Source organism: Excalfactoria chinensis, chromosome 7 (assembly GCF_039878825.1).
Source record: "Excalfactoria chinensis isolate bCotChi1 chromosome 7, bCotChi1.hap2, whole genome shotgun sequence".
Taxonomy (NCBI): Eukaryota; Metazoa; Chordata; class Aves; order Galliformes; family Phasianidae; genus Excalfactoria; species Excalfactoria chinensis.
The window spans coordinates 19662404-19683329 of record NC_092831.1 but is presented as its reverse complement, the minus strand read 5'-3'; the positions used below and the strand labels follow the sequence as shown (position 1 = coordinate 19683329).

Genomic DNA, 20926 nt, shown 5'->3' with positions numbered 1-20926 from the left:
TTTTGTGTTATACTGTGAATACAATAAGAGTTAGGGGTGAAACTGTAACCAGCAAGCTGGGAAGTTAAATTTAAAAAGTAATGAGTTAGGCTGATACCTGTTAGGTGCAACTTTTTCTCATTTAATACATGCTTTAAAATAAAATAATGTATTTCAAGAGAGTTAAAAACAACCTTACACTAATACAGCCAACTATATCACAGAGATTAGACCAGCTATTGCCTCTCTTATAGCACAAAATAGATATTTATCTATTGAAAGCATGTATGCAAGACAGCATCTTCTCAGCTTCTCCTAACCAAGATGCAGATGTAACAAGTCCTGAGAGTTCTGGATACCTCCGAAGGACCCCTTTTAAGCAGTTCTTTCCCAAGATGATGTAGTCTGTCTGGGATGGGTACTATGCATGCATGAACTGTGGGCTACCAGTCCACAAAACTGGAGAGAATTGTTAGTAACAAATGTCTGCTCCACTGTGGTCAGTCACAGGAGACCTCATTCAAAATACAGTGAGATTAATACGATTTTTGTATGCTCCAAATAATTTTGTCTCAGATTCTATGCAACCAAGGACAACAAAGTAGAGAAAGGCTTTCTTGTGTTAGAAGAATATGAGAAATTAGAAGTCCTAAAAGTAAAAATAAGATGAGTGAAGATTAATTAAACACATCCTTACCAATTTTAATCTATTCAGAAAATTTCCCTTTGTACCATTTAGGTTGTATCAGTAGCCTGAAGTTCAAAGGAAAAGGGTTTTTTTGAGCAATTTTTAAAGAAAACAGGCACCCTTTAGAAATCAGAAACATTTCCCTGTACTTTCTGAATCAAAAGAGTTTTGAGATGGAGCCCTCCCTGAAATCTTTTTGGTTCCAGTGACTCTCCATTTTCATGGGAAAACACTCTTGTTTTCTCATGCAGAGCTCTGGACTTGTGTGCATGTGGCTCTTCATTCCCCTGTGAAATCCAAGAGGACTGCTGTCTTGTCACACATTGGATCCATTGCTTTCGTGAAGTGGTTAGATAGTTTGGGAGTACTTTTAATCTTTATACATCAAAAAATAACTCATAGCATTGTGTGCATAATGCAGTAGGGAAACTAATGTCAAACTTAAAAGGAACATTAACAATAAAATAAGATTCATAACAAGTGCATGAAAGCTCTTGAAACTAGCTGCTCGACTGGCTGTTTTCTGATCCACTGACCTTCTGCACAGAGCGAGGGCAGAACTCACAAGCCTGTTCTCCATTCCCATCAGAGCTCAGGGGAATGCTCACGACCACAGCTGACCACACAGCCTCTGCACTTTCATTCTAAGCCAAGAGTCCAATAGTTTCCTCTGTAACTGAGCTGAAGGACATTTAAAAATAATTAATAGGATTTGGTGCAACTACTATTATTTGTTGTGCTGTGTGCAGTCTAATTTTTATTGTCTGCTTCCAGGGCTTAAAGACTTTTCTTAGGAAAGGTTGAATACCAGTGGCTCTGAAAGTAGTCCCAAGGCAAGGCAGAATATAAATAGCTCTGCAAGCATAACAAGCTGAAGGCTCCACGGAGGCGAAAGCACATCAAGTAATTAAAAAACACTGTATGATATAAATAGGGAATAGCCTTTTGCAGTTGCAGACCATATATATTAAGTATACTATCAGCATCTGAGTTGTTTTTAACTCTTGAGACTGATGGGAGTAGAGCACAAACAGGAAGAGTGAAGGCACAAGGAGAACAGCTTGTTCCACATACAACCCCTTGAGGCAGGTCCACCCCGTAGGGCAAACCCACCCACACATGGTAGCCCTCTCTGACAGTCCTGTGTTACCTCCAAGTTTTCACCCATAACACAATTACATTTTTAGTCAGCAACCTTCTTCTTGCATGAAGACATTAAAAACAAACAAACAAACAAAAAACCACAGCAGGTTTTTCTACTTCATGCAGATCATTTCACAGAGCTATCCATCCTGAATTATTTAGGGCTCAGATAACTGCTGTTGCTTCACTGATGGAAGATTAACAGATGTAAGACTGGGGTTTGTGGGAGAGAGAAAATGAGGAATGACTGTATGCAGCCTTGATGCAAGCAGCCATCTGACTGTATGCTGCAAAGCTGTGATTGTATTTTGCTCTTTTTCTGTGGGCCTCACAGACTGGGATTGACTTTCCCTCTCCACAGGAAGTCCTGACATGCAACCAATGCAGAAAGCCTTCTGAAGTCTCATGAGCCCCTGAAGGCTGTATGTATTTTCTTCTAAGTAGGGCCCTACCTGATGTTGCAGCACCATCCATCATGTCAGCAACCAGCACTGCTCTGGGGACATGATTTGTTAGTTAACACAGCCTTTGTTAGCTGGCTCTCCAGTAGCACACACTGATGGAGGCCTGCAGCCTTCAGGAAATTTCCAGCAATAGACAAGAAAGGCAGAAACTAGGCCAGGTGCAAAATGCACACTGATTTGAACCCATCAAAAACTTGGCCAATCCTATTCATTACCCAGGTGATGTTCTCTGCCGTAGAAACTGCGCTGTGAGGCAGGTTGCTTTTTAGATTGAGATCATGGCCTCTTAAATCTAGTTTTCATTTCCATTTAAACATATATAAAGTGCAGGAGCCCTGGATGGAAACCTGATGTATATGGACTTTTCCTGATTTATTTTTTTTTTATTCCTTTATTTGTAAACGTAAGAGCAAGCATAAATGCAGCACAAGTACTCTAACGACCAGTGTACAGGAGTACAAATTGGTATGCTGCATCAGAGGAATAAAGGAGAGAACTGATAGAATGGGGAGAGTAATTTACTGTGCACTGGTCTCAGCTGCCAGTGATTGCAAAGGGAACTCGGCAGATGTTTTTTTGATAAAGGTTGTTTCTTACTGCTGCTGCAGCAAAATCCATAGCATTATTCTGTAGGACTTTGCACATCATGATTCTGCCATTTCAGTTAGTCTTAACAGCTGGATGATAAAAAATAAAAAAAATGTTCCAGTGGATTATTTGAGATTTGTCATGTTGATTTAGTTTCATTACTCTTATTAAATTTTATTCTGGAATGGTTTACATATCAAGAATGCATAATGGGTTTCTGTGTGGCCTGGGATTTATTCCTTGAATGAGGAAAGGACTCTACTGTGACAAAGTCATAAAGCCTTATTGACTTGATCCTTTGCCATAAACATAAGATTCAGGGAGTTAGGCCGAATATTAAAATTGATATGATGGTTGTACTTTCATCAAGAGAATAATCTCTTCCAAAATAAAACCTCACAGTAAGTCTAGACCTACAGAATTGCTTCAGAAATCTGCTATTCCCTGGTGTGAATAGGAAAATATTCTCCTAATTAAGAACTTGGTAGGCAATGATGTTGAAGGTTACCAAAATAAAAATGCTCATTTAATTCACCATCCAGACCCTGAACCAAAACAAAGCAAGATTAACAATGTCACAAAAATTAAAAGTGCATTGAGATGTGTAAGGGTCTAAACAAGCAAAAGAATGTTTCTGAGCAAAGAAATTCTGAACACAAAACAGCATACCGAAATTGAAGCTATACTGAAAGACGAGCCAACTGAAATGCTACACTCGGAGGATAGTCACATTTTATTTGAATTCAACTTTCGGATCCCTTCTTTTCCAGTGGGAACACCTGTAACACAACAGACCTTTGGATTTGGATCTAAACATTGTGGTGTAAGAATGCACTCCTATGTGAGTGGCGGCCATTTTGTCACATTCCTGGAGGGCGATTTGCACACAGGAGAAAGCTGCCGTGTCATAGAACGTAAATTATGCAAGACCGCATGTCACCTCAGAGAGATATACTCTCGCTGATTTGTAAATTAAAGACAAACCACAAAAGTTCCTAATTCCTTCACAACATAACTACTCATGAGTTTCTGCTGAAAGACTGCCATCAAAAGGCAATAAATCTTCAGGAAATAATATCACAATGCAAGCTTTAAAGCACTCATGACTTTTCCCCAACTTTCTCTGGAATATTTCTTCCAAAAGAAAGCAGATGGCAAAATACTCAGTGGGACTGCTTTTGCGTTCAAGCACTCCCAGGGGCTTCCATTAATTCAAGTTGTCTCTACACAGACACAGACATGAACAGAAATAGCTGTCCATCTTTCCTTAGGATCACCATGTTTTTTTCCTCATAGTGCTTGACTTTATTGGAAGTATTATTTGAAACTAGCATTGCTATTAGGTGCATTTGCAGTGCAGAAACACAGTGAGAGAAAATACAAATTCACACTTCTAGGATTCAGGATGTGTCAGGGTCCAGCCTGGACCCGTCCTTCTCCTGTGAGGCCGTGGGACAGAGAACAGACAACCCGGCCTTTTTTGCTCCTCTGCCAGCCTGGCTGCATGGCTGCGCAATAACAGGTCTGCTGTGGAAGTCAGGGACCACCACTGAGCTGAAATTTCTCAAGAAGCTGAATGACTGTGGAGAATTGGATTTATTTATTTACTGATGTACCAGGGAAAAACAAACCCCTGAAAAGACAGATTTTCAGAGCTGGCCTCATTCTGTCTCTATTGATGTCAGCAACATCCATTGAAACAAAATAAATCCAGTGTTGGACGATTCCAAAGATCTCACGTTTTGTAAAGCACAAAGAAGTTCACAACAACTTCGTTAGTGGCATTGCAGCTAACCAACAAAGCGCAGCCGGGTGCAGGGCACTGGCTGGCAGCCCCGCGGTGGTGGCCACAGCCTGGTGTCCCAGGGGACGTGCGTCATGGCGGGGAGCACCCAGCCACGCCAGTGCTGAGCAGCCGGCCGTTGCCAGGGGATACAGCACACACAGCAAGGGACCAAGCTTGCACAACCTGGAATGAGTGTTTCAGCCCAAAAAAGGGAAACATCTCTCATAGAAATGGAACAGTGAAGGCTAAGCATGAGAGATAATCAGATGTTAATATAAACACGTTCCTTTCCAGTGTAATAAATAAACATCAGAAAACATGACAAGCGTGTTCCAAGTAACAGAGGGATTTTTTCTAACAATAAATTCAGATAATTCAGGTTCTGCTGTACAGAAACTAACAGGAGAGACACAGCAAACCCAGAACAGTGCACTGGCTTAGAGCAGTGTTGCAACACCTCTACATTGGCGAGCTGCACTGCCGGGCTTGGGCCACACTGCACCTCTGCATGGCCCACCCATCCCACCCAAGGGTGTTTTAAGCAGCCCACTACTGGGAGGAATTAAAGGTTAATGACTGCATTTACACTAACCACCTCTCCTAAGTAGCTGCACAAGGGAAGAAGCCCTGACCAACACCTATTTTGAGTGAAGGCAGCCAGCTAACCAGCCAACGCTTAATGTCAGGTGCTCCATCTTCAGACCACATGTGTTTGCTCTGTTTTTCAGGTGATTTCACTTTTGAGCATGTACACTGTGTGGAGACTACTAAGCTAGTCACAAGGTTTTTCTGTGTGTGTGTGTGTTTTTTAAAGGGTTTAAATTTTAATAAGCACACAAAGCTGTTAGCTTGACAGTCCTGTTTTCCATAAAACTCACGTTCATAACAAGCAATAAAGATGAAACTTTACTGCAGTATGACTCATGAGTCTGCCTAAAACATGATCTGAAGAGGTCTCCATCAAAGGAAAATGCATTATAGGCTTCATGCCAGGTCAGTCTTTTGTTTCTTTACAATAAGAGAAAGAGTGCCAACTATGATACAGTTTTATAAGGAAGTCATCTATTTTCTGATAACATGATTGAAACTGGCGGTTCACTACATGTAGGCACTCAAAAGCCAATATTGTTAATTGACATCATCTTCCTCCTTACTTTCAAGTGAAAAAGAATAGATATCTTTTTCTGATCCTGTTTCTACCTCAGCATTGATGCTTACTGCACTCCTCTGCTCAAAAGGAAAGAATTAAGTGAAAGCCAAAGACTTGAGCTTCTAATTGTAGTACTTTTTTTCAGTACTTCTCCATCTCTTTCTCAAGATTCACATGTAAGACACAAGACTGTAGCAGAACTTTATTGGCTCGTTCAAGCCTAGCATGCTTTGCTTTGAGTCCATTTGGCACATGCACTATGGATTCACAGCACATTAAAATCAGTAGCAGACTTTGCATATACTGTACTGAACTTCAACTGCATGCCACAGGGTGGAAAAAAAAAGGACAAGATACAGAGGGCTGAAACAATTGTTCTGTCAGTTTCTTGGTCTATAGTGCACAGCCAGCATATTTGAGGGACTACAGGCAAGCATTATAATGTATTCTACAGGAATCTCCTCTCTGAAAGAGCAATCCCTATCTGCAATCAAATTAATTGTAAAAATGTCCATAATAATAAAAAGTTAGATGTTGACAGAACCTTCCAGCATCCAAGAAATATGGCCTATCCAGAATGGCAAGTATTAGAAATGTAAGAGAATTACCAAATCAGATTCTGACAATCCAAAATTATTTTTTCATGATTTTTTATGCTTGTTTTTTGAAAGATACTTAATCTCACTGTTAAAATAGCTTGGGTAAACAGAACGAGGAAGAGATTTGTCTCTATAGGTCTGATGTATGCCACACAGTCAATTTGACTCTTGTCCTCTTGTTTGCCCATCTTTAATAAGAGAGATAGCAATATCTGTCTATTCTCCAAGACAGTTATGCTGATTACTTATCACTTACCAAGATCTTTTAAACTGAAAGAAGTGTCACAGAGGCTATATGAGACATAATTTGGTCTTTCGCTGCATTTCTTGCTTCCTCTTTGTGTTGAGAGCCAAGACTCATTTCTGATAGCTATCATGTTCTGCTCCTTCTCTCATCAATTACTTGAAGAAGTTACTGCCATCCAAGGTTATGTTTCTAATGATTTCTTTAGTTGTGTAATTTAGAATGTAAAATCACTCAATTTCATCTTTTTTCTGGAGATCACTAGCTGTAATTATACATGGAAATGATGAAATGAAGGATAACTAGATATACTCTCATCCACTTTCAAGGTCTACCATTAGAAATCCAGGTCAGATATGCTTTTTTCAAGCAGTGTCACTTCACCAGCATTTCAGAACAGCAGGGTCTGCATCCAGTCGTGGTGCAAAGGTTTGTTTACAAATATTTCATTTTCCTTACATATACCGTCGAGCTCTATTTAAAAGAAATCATTCTGACTCTTTGGCCAGTCAAAAGTTGCAAGTGAAATGAAAACACAGATATAAACAATTCAAAAACAAAAGACATCTTTTCCCAAAAGCTCCAAACCCTCCAAACCAACTGAAAAAAAACATGCAAAACTGCAAAACTCTGTTAGCCAAAGAGTTCAAGGAGATTGACCTTGACTATTTGAGGACTTTCATAAGTATTCTTTGAAGAAAAGAAATGCTAGTGAGAACAGATCCTTTCACACACGAAAGGAATAAATGAAATGGCTCTGACACCAAGTTCCTTTTCAGATATTTCCTCAGTGGGAAAAACAAAGAAGAAATGTTTTGAGCACTGAGGGAGGATGGGATGAAAATCCTGTAAAGAAAAAAAAACAAAAACTTGCGACAACTGAGAAAGGACAGACAAGAAAACACATCAGGGAAATGTGAACAAGCACCAAAAAGAAACCTGGACAACCTGCATCTGTTACGATTTCCAGGAGTTAGTTAAACTCATTTATGTTCACCTAGCATAAGCCAAAGAACAGAAAAAAAAGATAGATCACAGGTAAAGATCAATATTACCAACTTTTACAATAGCAAGAGTACTGCACTCAGACACCCTCTTGTAAATGCGATTTCTGTTCCTAATAGTCACTGCTGACTTCAGTGAGCTTGGGCTGTAAAGCCTGCAAGCAAGGACAGGGAACTACAGCAAACAGGTTGTGTATCAGCTTTCATAAAGCTATGATGGTTTTTCTCACAGGATCTTAGCTGAAAAACTAATTCACACTGGCTTGGCTATTTCCATATGTCTTTCAATGAAACTGCAACAAAATTACAGGAAATAAGATGCAATGTAGTAAAGTGGTGGGAAGTGTCTCCTGGCTACCATGTGGGTGACTGCTAGGAACGGTCTGTGTCTGACTTCTTTATTAATGAGCTGGAAAAGGGAGTGCAGAGCACTTTGATGAAACCCACAAATATAAATATGAAGGAACGAAAGATCAGTGTACAAAGAAAATAACAGAGAATTTCCTAGAGCATATAGAACCATGGAAGGAAAATAACTAAATGAGACTCAGCTTTGAAAAAGTGCAGGCTAGGAGGGCATCCGAGAGGGAATAACAGGAAGGAGAAATCTGGGATGCAATAATGATGAAAGAGATCTAAGTGAGATAGCGCATGCTAAATGACATGAATTGGCAACACGATATGGTGTGAAAAGGCCAGTACAATACTGCATAGAGAAAACAGTATCAAATCACTGCAAAAGGAAGAAATAACCACTTTCTGTATGGACGCTACTACAGCTCCGTCTGGAATATTATACACATTTGTGGATATTGACAAATTAGAGAGTTCAGAGAAGAGCACCAAACATGATCCGAAGACTAGAAGGATTGATTTATGAGGAGAGATTAGAAGAGTTAAATATATAAATTGCTCAGCTAAGAAATGATTAATGGTGGACATGATAACAGCCTACAAATATTTGAAGAAGACCACCGGTGAAGGAAAGGCATTTTTCAGTGGGATTCACAAGGAACAGCTAAGAGTCAGGAGATGTGACTGAAAAGCCAAAACATGCACCAAGTATCAAGAAATGCTTCCCAAACGTGAATTATGATAATCTGTGGAATGATTTCCCCAGTGGAGCAACAAGGAGCTTTTACCTGTGGCTTTTAAATGCAGAATTGAATAATCCCTCATGAAATGTACGTGCTAAAGTTTGACTGTCCACAACTGGAAAGGTGTGGACCCAGTGACCTCTCTAATCCCTCCCACCTTAGGTGAGCAGGATGCAGCCTGAATCTCTGCTTTCTCCACAGAGATGAATTTGGCATAGGAGAAATGACTGTATTTGTAAACACGCTACATTCTTATTTGTGTTTCTCTCTGTGCTGTTTGCTGTGTTGGCATTCATCAAACTGAAATAAACAATAGCTGCTGTTACAGAAGTACTTTTATTACTTGATGGCTGTGGTGAAATTCTCAGCACCTGTCTTACCACTGTGTGCAGATAACAAATCAGCACCTGATATCCACAGAGTGCTTTCAGTGGCTCAGTTGGCTTTCTTGATGAGATATATTCAAGATAAATATTAGATGCCAGTGCAACTTTCTTCTTTTTAAGGTGAAAAAAGCCTGGCTACTCTTGTTATATCAGAAAGCTCAGCTCATGGCTGGCTAACAATGCCAGAGAACTGATATAAGCATGGCAAGGTGTGGAGCCTGCTACAGAGCATTATCTGGGGAGACATAACACCATGGCACGTGTCATGCAGCAGCAACAAAAGTTTAAATCTTGCAGCTCCCTTAGCTTGGTCTATCTCCCAAAGTTAGATTAATTGTGAGTCTTTCATCTTCAGGCATCTCTGAAAGGCCTTATCTTTATCTCTGCTTTCAGAGGTCCATAAATTTCTTTGTGTTCAAAGGCTTCATCCCTTCCCCCAATCCCTTTCTAGTTCAGACATCCTCAAACACCAACACGACGGTCAAGTCTCTCTGTATTTAATGTCCTTAAATTATCTCTCTCTTTGTACTTCCTTCCATGATTTTCACCAGCTTCCTTACAGCACTGCACCTGCCCAGCACATCTTTGCTGAACTCTTCTCCTGGAAACTTCCCTGCTACCACAAACATTCCCATCATGGGTTCCAACACTGCTGCTTTCATTTTCCCTGCTACATCCTGCTGGTCACCTGCCTGTGATCTGCTCAGCTCAGAACGCACCTAGCTTCTGGAAAATCCAGCTGTTACCGGGCAGACTGTAAATGATTTAACCAGATGGTTCCCAAGCCACGCTGATACTAAAAACCTAAAAGATTTAAAGTTGGTTTTAAAAATACAAAGTTCATTTGAATGCTTTTGCTTTTTCCGTGGACACCTTCCTCATTTCTCTGGAGGCAAGATTACCTGTAAGCTGCTGGCAAAGGTTATGCTTAAAGTCTTCATGGGAAAAGGTAGTGTGAAATACATTCATCTTTGACACTTGCTTTCTGCCAAGTAAGGGGATTTAAATCACTACACTAAAATGGATTTAGCTTATAACCAGGCAGCTATGTTTTTCAGTATTGTTTTCATACATATTGTTAAACATCAGATATACCTGTACACTAGGTTACTGTAATTATGCACTATACCCATTTCAAAATTAGTTCCAGCTAGTTAGCTTCTCTGCAAGACAATTCACACTGCCAATTGAGAATTCAACCTCGTTCGATGATGGATTTGTATAAACAGCAAAATCCATTATTTATACACTGTAGGAAAATAAACTCTGGCTGGCCGGGGATATGAAGCATGTGAAGGGTTTTCATTTTAGATGGCTGGAATTTTAAACTCAAGCAGCTTTTAATCAACATACCATTGAAAACAAATTTCAGCAATCGCACTTCTTATTCAGCAGCAGTACAATGTAACTGAAAATAGAATCTCCAAAAGCTTTATGGTCTATTACTCAACATGTGCTTATAATAAATTAGATGTAAATAGCATTTATTGTGTAACAAGAAAAGCAAGAATAGATGACCAATTTCAATAAGCTGGCAGGGCTGAGAAGACGGCCATTTCTGCCCCACTGGTCTGAAATAATTTCTGTAATTCAAACATTTACATGTATCATTGTTCTCTATTATTATCAAGTCACAGTAGCATCTAGACACTCAAGACCCGTCATATATTGTTTTTCAAAAGCTAATGCCAGTCATCTGGTTTATGAAGTAGGCACCACAAGACTTTAACTATCAATGTAGACATAAAAATAAAAGTTCTCTGAAATAGAGTGGAGTTCCTTCTCTTCAATCTGCAGAGAAAAAAAAAGAAGACAAGCTGGTTTTATTTGTGGCTCTGAAGATTTTTATATTCTTTATGTTCTAGGTGAAGACAGCCCTGAAGCATGCACATCCGACAGAATGACCGTGATATGGACTACAGTTCTTCACGCTGACAGCATCAGAAGAAAGAAGAAATGGTGATGAATTCACCCTGTGTCTTAAGGACCTCTACCACCTACCCACTTTAACCCCTGCGTTACATCCTCATCCTGCACCTCTGGAAGCTCATTTGTTAGTGCAGTGCTATGGGTTCTCAACTCAGGGTGCTGGTTGGAGGCAGCTGGGTGCTCCCTCCATATAATACGTGTCCTAGCCCAGGCTGAGGGGGGCAAACCTGCTCCCTCTGGACTCTGTATCCATGTGAGCAGAATGACAAAACATTTGTTGTAAAAGTTTGTGAAGAATTATTGCTGCTGAGTTATTCAGAGCGGGCTACTGATGATAACACCGTGAATGGGAACAAAAAACCTCACTGGCACAGCACAAGAATTAATCATCTTGAATCATAATAATTTGTCATAGGAAAAAAAAAAAACACAAAAACAAAAAAAAACCACTGAGATCAAAGGCAATTTTACATGAGTGATTATTCTGACAGAAGTGGCATGTGGAGCTGTGGGTATTATAGCAGGCAGCATGGGAGGTGCCAGCCTATGGGAAATGTGCACGCAACTATCAGAAGGGCATGCACTAAAAAGTAAAACATTCAGATGAACTTTCCAGCCAAACAGTAGGCAGTATTGAAGCCGATGGCAAGTGTTTATCTGGCAGGAAAGCAGTATGTGCTACTTCACGTTGGACAGTGATGCCCAAACCAATGTGGTACAACAGTCTAAGTCATTCACAGTGACAGAAAAGCCAAAGGAAGAAGACAGAAGCCCATTACTGGGTAAAAGTTTGTCCGTTTTACAGCTTCCTCAGGGGAAGGAAAGGAGAAAAACAGCCTAAGAAAAATCTCAGGATTTTCCATAGCATAGTGACAAATGGCACCTTTTCCAGTTTGTTAGCTATTATATATATCTTCAGTAGGGAAAGGATCGGTCGTACGTATTTATCTTTCTCCATTTACCTTAGGATGAAAGTCTGTAGAAAAGTATGTGTGCCTTTTAGCACAAGGTGGCTGGTGCTGTATATTCCCTGCATCTGTCACCAGTATGGAAGACGAAAATTGCATGAGATTTTGTTTAAAAGGAATGGAAAGGTGATTAACCCTGTGTTGAATAAAAATACTGAGAAGAACATGGAGTAGTTAGCTAGGAATGGATAAACCCTCGAGAGAGGCATGAAGATATTCTGCATTGCCTGAAAATGAAAAGCGACACAGGAAGATCTAAGACTCATCACAGGTGCCAAAATGAAACTAAATCAAGCCAAACCTCAAAAGGTTCCTCAAAAGCAAAGCAGGCTTTGCTTTACATAGGCTGGAAAAACAAAACCACGTACCGTATGCTATTTTTCTTTCTTTGCTGAGCTAGCCTAAATGGAAGATATTACAGATGAGTGTATGTGTCAAAAGCATTGGATAAGTTGGGATGCAGCTGACATAACTGTAAGTGACAGCAACATTATTTAGTTTAAGTAGTTTGCAGTTAAGTATAGACTCAGACATAATCTTGCCAATGGAACAGTTCCCACCCTAATATGTGAGTAAGAAATGGTGCCAGATTAATAAACAGCTTATTGAAGAGAAGCCAGAGTCGGAGCCTGATCCACATTTAGAACAACTGAGTTTGAGAGCAGCATCAGTGATGCATGGAGCTGTCACCTGAGGATGTTTTATCCTATGGAAAACTGAAATTCAGACTAGCTGCATTATTAGACACCAGAGACTTGTAGAAATGGAGAGTGAGATAGCAAGGCAAACTCCTCGGTTAAACTCATTGTTCTCAAATCCATCTCCTCCGAGAATAAGGGTCAGAGCTGATACCAAACTTTATGGGGATGTTGAGCCTCCCGGCAGTTACAAATGTGTGGTTTTAAGAGTAACTGTTGCATAAGCAATCCCTTCATGTTGTTTTCTGCGGCGTGCACTCCGTGCCCACTGCAGACCATCAGCACCTACTGATGGCAGTCCCCATCCCGGTCCATTCGTTTGACTTCAGCACGTGTGAAAGACGCAAGGATTTTCCTTATGTTATGGAAAGAGAGTCAGTCACATCAGTAATGCCAGCTTGCAGCGCACACCGCCCCAGGGCTCTTTCAGGTATTGCATTTCTGCAAACACTTGTCTGTGGAATACAAGAGCAGCTGTGCATTCGGAGCGCCGCTTTAAACGCTGCGGGTCTTGTTATTTCTGGAGTGATTTCAAAGGGACTTTTACATGTTATAAGCAGTTCACTGGAAGATTAAGAAAATAGCGCGGCGTTGTCCAGATCAGAAGTATCTTTATTTTATGGAATATCCAACAATGAACACATTTTTGGCAGACAGAATACACAAAATCTAAGCAGAAAGTACCCCGAATAGTAACGGCGGTCAGCTTTCATAGCCTCTGCCACAGAGTACCGACATTCACGCACGGGAGCCCCGGCCGCCAGCTGAGCATACGGCGCATGGTGCAGCGGGGCCGTGCCGGCCTCAAGGGGCGATTTGCTTTCACTCGAAGCAAAACGCCCCTGCAGACGCCGAGGCCGCAGCGCCGCGCGCCGTGCCCGCAGCCAGCCGGCCGTTACGCCGCGCGGCCGCTGGGTGTCGCCCTCGGTGGGGCCGCGGCGCGGAGGCGGGGCGCGTGGCGCTGCACAAAGGGAGCGGCGACGTTGTTGTGGTCGCCGCCATCTTGGCTCGCCGCCTCATTCGGCGTGGGGGCGGGAGGAGGCGGGGAAAGCTGCTGCCGCTGTAAGGAGAGGTTTAACCCTCTGGATCGCTGTGCGTCAGGATGCATCTTGTCCTTTAACGGCGCACTTGGCGGCGTAGCAACAGCGTCAGGGCGGGCGGCTGACGGAAAGCCTCGCCCCCGGCTTTGCATGAGAGGAGGAGCCTTGCAACGGCAAGCGGGGCTGCGCGGTTTAAAGAGCAGTAGATGGCACAAAGGAATGCAGCGTGCAGAGCGTGCTTTAAGCTTTGCAAGCAACTGATGTAATTTGCTGGAAAATTGAATTTGGGTGCACAGTGAAAATCAAATCAGGGACAGAAAAGTGATAAGAATGCTGAGCAAGGGCTTGTGCTGGGAAGCACAGATGAAGACTGATTTTGCAGCTGTAGGAATGGCAGAGTGTGCCCAGCTGCCTGGAAACCAAAATCAAGAGGTGAGGAGGTCCTGGAAGGCACAAATATCCACGGTTGGCCTTAGTTTCTTTCCCGGGATCCAGGAGTCCACACTGGGGAAATTAACACACGTTCCTGGTCCTTTCACATAGCTCAGACCTTGCCCCAGGCTGGGTGTGGAAGGTGTCTCTGGTGAACATGTGTGATGGCGTTGCTTGGTGCACATCCCTAGGACAGCCCTGTGGGCCACCACAGACCACAAGGCATGGCACAACAGGGTCAGGTTCATCATAGCGCTATGTTTCACATTTGGTCTTCCCTTTTTGTGAAAATGTCAGTTATTGGGAAAGGGACAGTGTTGGCTGGTGCTGTTGATTGCCAACAAACCACACAGCTAGATGTGCTCCTGTGACACTGCTGTTTGCAGCTGCTCACGTGTGCGGGAGTACTGCAGATGCTTTATAAAGAGTAGTGAAGAGAAATGGAAGTTAGGAGATAAGGAGTGACTCGTTGTGACAACTGCATGCAAGGGTGAAAGGTACTCAACACCTTAGCCATGAAGAGAGCTCAAATCTTCTTGACATTATCTTGAGTGTGGATGTTTTGTCATTAAAAGGCAGACTCCATGCAAAGTCAGTACAGATTCAAGTTTTGAATAGGAAAACTGCTTAGCCTCTATGAGGCCCCATCATTGTCTCTTTCTGAAATGTTCAGAATGACAGAACTGATAACAAATGAACACTTCAGGAATTTATCATATTCTGGAACATTTTAAGTGAAGTATGTTGCTAGAAATGATCAGCTTTGAAAATGCCTTGAGAAAAGTGCTTATTTTTGGCATGATGATTCCACAGAATGCAGTATCATCTTGGCTGATTGCTGTACAGTAAGAACCTGTAGTTTAGCTTAAACAGCATTTTGGAGGCAAGCTGTCACCTTTCCTGCACAGGAAACTGCAAACTGCTGTTAAATTTGATTTTAAAATTGTGCAATTCAACTGACAAATCTATAGCCGTCAATAGCAGCAGCTCTGGTACAAGAAGCACTGTCAGTCTTTGAGAAGACATCTAACAATAGCAGCAGAGACAGATTGGGAGCCAGTTGCATTCTGTTTGTTTTGTCCTCCTCATACGCAGGCACACATCCTCAGTAGTGAGCTTCTAAGGCAACAAATCGCTGACAAGTGTGCAATGACAGGCCTGTCTAGACAGGCTTAAATCATTCTTGAAGATTGTACTTGTGTACTTCTTATGTTCAGTACAAGCATCAGTCTGATAGAATTTAGCTAGGATACCCACCAGTTGAAAATATATTTAAAGCAAGCAAACCAACATGGAGCTGTTTGCCACTGGCCCGCTAGCTTTCTGTAAAAGCTGTGGGCAGATAGGTATAACAGGCCACAGGGAAACATCAAACGTGTGCCTGAAGGAATTCGTGGATACGTTATTTTTCCCTTGTTTTTGTTTTATTTAATCTGCCGCATGCAATAGCTTTACTGATTTCCGTGTTTTGAAGTAATGGATGTTCTAAACCCTGCTGTAGAAAATGTGCTGGAGTCTCTTAAATTGCTGTTGTGCATTTTGTGTTGTGGCCCAACACCAGTAAAGACGCAAAGAGTGATCATTCTCCCAAGGTGTGTCCATCTTGAATCAGAGCAAACTGTGGCAGGTAGGATGGCTCTCCTGTGCTTCTGATAATTCAGCCAGTATGGTACTGATGATGGTACTGGTGACAGAAGGTTTTAAGCAAGGTATAATCTGTCTGCTTTATGTGGGTAACCATCAGATGATAACACATTCAGGCTGCTGAACTGAATTGGTGCAGGCGAGTGAGATTCCTTTGCCATCAACCTGCAGTTGTAGCCATTGCCCTGGTTACAGTTGTTCTAAATAAAATCACAGATGTCAAAGTCTTCCTCTGCTTTGCTCTTAGTAGCAGAACAGAGCTTGTGGCAGCTGAGTTTCTGGTGCTTTCAAGCTGATTTTGAAGGCAATATAAAAATAAGTTGTTTGTTTAAGCTGAAGTAAGCAGAGAAGGAAGTCTTTCACACAAATGGTGAAGATCCTCAATTCAGGCCCTTTAATGTAGCAGAAAAGAGTCATAAAAGTCTCCGTTTTGCAGTAAAAGGATTCCTTTGATGTAGAGAATGTGGAATAAGCTTTGTAGATTTCTTCTAAACTCCAGAACAAGGTACATGTGCTGAGGAGCATGTGTTCTAGATGGAGGGGCTGTGGAGCACAGGCAGCTTCATGGCCCCTTGGAGGAAGGACTGTGGGGAGGCTTGTGGTATTTAGTTTAGCCTCTGCGTGACTAAGGTAAGGTAGCAGACTTACTAGAGGCTTCATATTAACGCTGTGTACAGTGGGGAATTTTGTTAAGGCACCTTGCACTTAATTTTAAAATCTCAATAATTTCATATATTTTATTTAAGAATAGCAAAGGTCTCAGCAGTACCCGTGTTCCTGAAGCAACTACAGTTCATTCATGCAGAAACCTTTTCAGAATCAAGTAGAATTCAGACGAACTTGTTTTCCCACTTTATTCAGTTTGTATTCAGTACAACTATTCTGGTCTTTTTATAATAATTTTTTATTCTGTGTTCTCATCTACTATCTCCATGTTTCAAGTAAATGGAGCGTCTTTTGTGTGCTGTTTTGGAGAACTTTTTTTCCCAAAACTTAGAATGTTGCATATCTTTTCTTAATCCCACAGGTAAAATTCAGCCTTTCGTTTCTGTTGGAATGCAGCTGGCCCACCTTCCTTACTCTCTTAGAGGGTAAAGGGGCTATGAACTTTGCAGAGGTTCACAAGTAGCACCTGACATCCCACCAGTCTGCAGTAGGCAAGGTATGGTTCAACTGGGCTGGACTGGGTTGGAAACTGAATCCTCAAATAACCCAGAAATGTTGGAGTCAGGGGCTCACTGCCTCCACTCTCTACCTTCCACTTCTTGGGCTTCAAATTAATCAGTATCTCTATAGAAGAACAACAGTACCCTGGTTATGTGCCATAACCCTAATGTGAAAACAGCTTTCAGGCCAAGAAGGACAGACCTTAGGGGACTGTGGTCCTATCTATGGCAGTGATGTGTTTTCAAGAGCCTTTACTTTCATTAGCAAACCTGTTCAAATTCTGAATTGTCTATCAGATTGAACTAGCCCAGTTCAGCTTCAAGAAAGAGATAGCTGCTGAAGCATGTATTTTCCACTTACACAAGGCTCTAGCTTCAAACATGATGATGCTTTTCTGTCATCTGCTTCCTCAGCAATGGAATGTTCCTCAGAAATAACTTGATGTGTGTGAATTTCCATTAAAGCGTATTAGTCCTGTGCACAAGCATTTTTTTCCTGAATTAGTTGGCTGTGGCCCATATATGTGGTATAGAGACAGTCCTGGTTATAGGAAGGAATCCTTCAAAAGGAACACTGAGAAATGTAACCACTTCAGCGTGGTAGGGAATGCTGTGTAAAAAATCATTTGCATTTCTGCCCCACGGTAATGCTTTTGTTTCAGTATCTGCAAGACAGCAGAGTAAGTGAGGCAAAGCATCAAACTCCTTTTTACTATTTTACAAAATGCGCTGCTTTCTGCCAGTGGCGGAAAGGACAAGGGGAAAAAATTCTTCCATCAGGCTGCATGTGGGAGCTTCGTAATATATTTAGAAACAAGCAAATGACAGAAAAATGCAGAATATAGTTGAGGCTGCTTATTAACACTTTGTCTGAGTGCAGAATCAGGAAAAATGCAAGTTTCTGCAGTGAACACATGAATATTTAACAAATCTGAATGAAGATAAATTGAGGAAATCTTTCTATAAAGGCAAACAAATACATCTTTATTCTTTATAACATAGGCAATAGCTTTGCACTTCACATGGCCAGCTATGCTTTATGTAATAGGGTGAATATGTATCGCTAACTGTGGGGAAGCTGTTGAATTGAGAAAATACATTTTTAAATTTCCATAATGGAGGAAGGCAGCATGTCTGAGGTTACTAGCATTTTAGATTATTATTACTGAAGATATTTTTTACATCATTAGTTTTTAATATAGATGCTGCTTGCTTCTGTTTTACAATGCACTGTGGATGGGAGACTGAAGATACAGCACTGGGTGGCATGGAATGTAGTTCTGCTAGAACTAAGCAGATATTTCACAAATTTTTACATGTATCTGGTAGAAGCAATTTTTGACATCCATCTCTCCCAGTCCTTCTCCATGTAAGACAAAAGCAACAAAATCAGCATATTTTTTTTTTTTAATGTATCCACTTGGGCAAATAAATTTTATTTCTGCACTGACATTTGTCAAGAGAAAGTGAACATTATCTAACAGTCTATAGCAAGGGTCTGAGTGCATTTCTTCACCTCTCCTTTGCATTCCCACACAGATGCAGCATGGGTTTGTTTTCTTTTTTTTTTCCAAAAAGAGGTGTGTGTATTGCAGAGATTCTATTACATAAAACTGCTGTATAAAGTTTGTCCACTAGGTGGTCCTTAAAGACATTTTTAAGCAGATTTGTTCAAGTTTACATCCTACGTATGGAGTCCTTCTTAAAGCAGGTAATTCAATTAACAGTGTAGCAAGGCAGCTTACAGAAGCAAATTCCTGTCTACATGAAGAAATCCTCATGTGCAGCTCACATACTCTGTTCGTATTCTGGGGATGCTAAACACTTGGAAATAATGAGTTTGATTGGCATTGGGGTGATGCAGAGGAAAAGAAAAATACACCATAGTCGAAAATAGACAAAATGACAATATACAGCACTGACAGTAAAATAACTTAATATTTACATTCCTAGCACAGTGCTTTTACTTTGAGACTACTGGAGATGAAATCTGGGAATCTACTGCATGCCAAAGTCTTCCTGTAGAATATGGAGCTCCGTCATAATTGAGCTGGTGTGAAACTGCTCTGAGGTATGTGCAACAAAGGACTTCTCTAGACAGCTACATCACACAGAGCCTCTTGCTCAGATGCTTGTACTAGCTGTTTCCAACCTGGAAAGAAGCATCAACACTATAGATGGCATGTGCAGATGAAGGAAACTCCTTACTATGAATGTTGTGGAATGAAATGTGTTCTGATAACATCCACTACAAAAATAAATGAGATGTATCAAGAGCAATAAAAAAAAAAATTGCTCTATTTTGAACTTCAGGTATGACAAAATTCAAAGAAAAAATATAACAATTTACATCCACTGAACAAGCAGTGATCAAGAGAATGAAGTAAAAATATTGATGTCCGTCTCATACATGCCAAATGCTCTTGTAATTAAATCTAATTTGACAGTAGACACATTTTCCACGAGTTCAGTAAATAAATGTTAGAAGTTGAACTTTTCAAACACGTTTTTTTAAAGTTATATTCTTATATTTTATGATAAAAAGGGAAAGCGTGAATCCGTGAAATAGATCTGCAGACATTATGTTCCTTTTTTATTATATTGCTGTAATTTTTTTAGTGTGGTAATGGTAAATTTCTAAATACGTTGTACTAAGTTCCATATCCATTTTTGATTTAGTTCTGATTTCAAGTGTGTAAAGTTTGATTCCATTAGTCATTATCAATTTATATAAAACATAGCATGGTCTCTTTGTTAATGAAAGGAAAAATAAGAATGAAGTTATAGAACATAATGAGGTTTAGAAATGAGGTTGTTTCATTTTATAGCAGTTCTGCTGAAAATTATGCCAAGATTGGCAGTTCTAAGTTGTGCATTGCTTGCAGTACAAACCATGCCTAACCAGAACTGTAGAAACACAGGTGTATGGGAATCATTAGGTCACAGGCTGAACCAGTGATTGAGCACTGGGGAGGGGACAGGGCCAGCCCTGGGAGTACAAGTGCAAGTAATCCATCTGTGCAATCCTAGGTCCACCCCTCCATAAGCTCGTTTAAGGGCTGGCAGCCCTGGAGATCACCTGCTTTATGAGAGTTTCCAGGGAGCTCGATCCTCAGTAAAGGTAAACTATTCCTTCTTTATTACCAATTGTGACTGCTGTCTTTTTTGGGTGATCTGAAACTTGTTAAAGGCAACTGTGTTAGCAACCTGTTGTCCTTGCAGTAGTGACTTGGTGTTCCAAACCTTTTGTGAGCAGGGCTTCTTGCTATAAACCAGTAAATTTGCTTAGGTAATTAGAAGAAAGAAGTTACTCCTGTAATAGGGAAATGGAAGCATCATACAGAGAGTAAGGGGCGGGATTTGTTTTTTTTACTGCCACTTCTGATACCATCTGAGTTAAGTAGTTGAGTCTAGTTATAATATTTTCCCCAAACATTTGACAAGCTTAGAGAGAAATCAATACTTGTTTCAGTGATCTTTAGTCCTTACTAGTTAACTGATACACCTTCGATATTCAATGCAGGTGTTTTTGAAGGCATAGCAAGTTACGCCATCCTGTGGGTGAAGTTTAGGTTGGAAGAATTATTTAAATTGGCACTGACTTGAGACTCAGGCTTGCACAGGGCTTATAGGAGGTAGCTATTCATGCAACTTGTACTTTACAGTGGTTGACTTCTTGAAGGAAAACTGATAAGCACTAAGCGAAAGAACTAGAAAAGTAAATCCAACAGAATCACTTTCAATTTTTGATGTTCTGGTACAACGTATTCAAAGTAAAAGTATCATAATGAAGTGAAAAAAGACACAAGTCACAGGAAATAAACAAAAACACTTTTCCACTTTCTTCCCTGCAGCAGAAGTATTGCTTCCTATTTGTTCAAATCTTTATATAGTAAAAACAAGATACAGCCTTTAATACAA

At 40.7% G+C, this 20926-nt stretch overlaps 1 long non-coding RNA gene across 2 annotated transcripts in view; it reads left to right on the top strand.

Annotated features, from left to right (window-relative positions):
- The window catches only part of LOC140254828 (uncharacterized), a 121065-nt gene that overhangs the window by 37025 nt on the left and 63114 nt on the right, over positions 1-20926 (top strand). For both annotated transcript variants that reach the window (XR_011904328.1, XR_011904327.1), the window contains exons 2-5: positions 10994-13153; positions 16867-17001; positions 18959-19076; positions 20036-20126. This is a non-coding gene — a long non-coding RNA (uncharacterized lncRNA). The remainder of the gene's footprint in view (positions 1-10993; positions 13154-16866; positions 17002-18958; positions 19077-20035; positions 20127-20926) is intronic.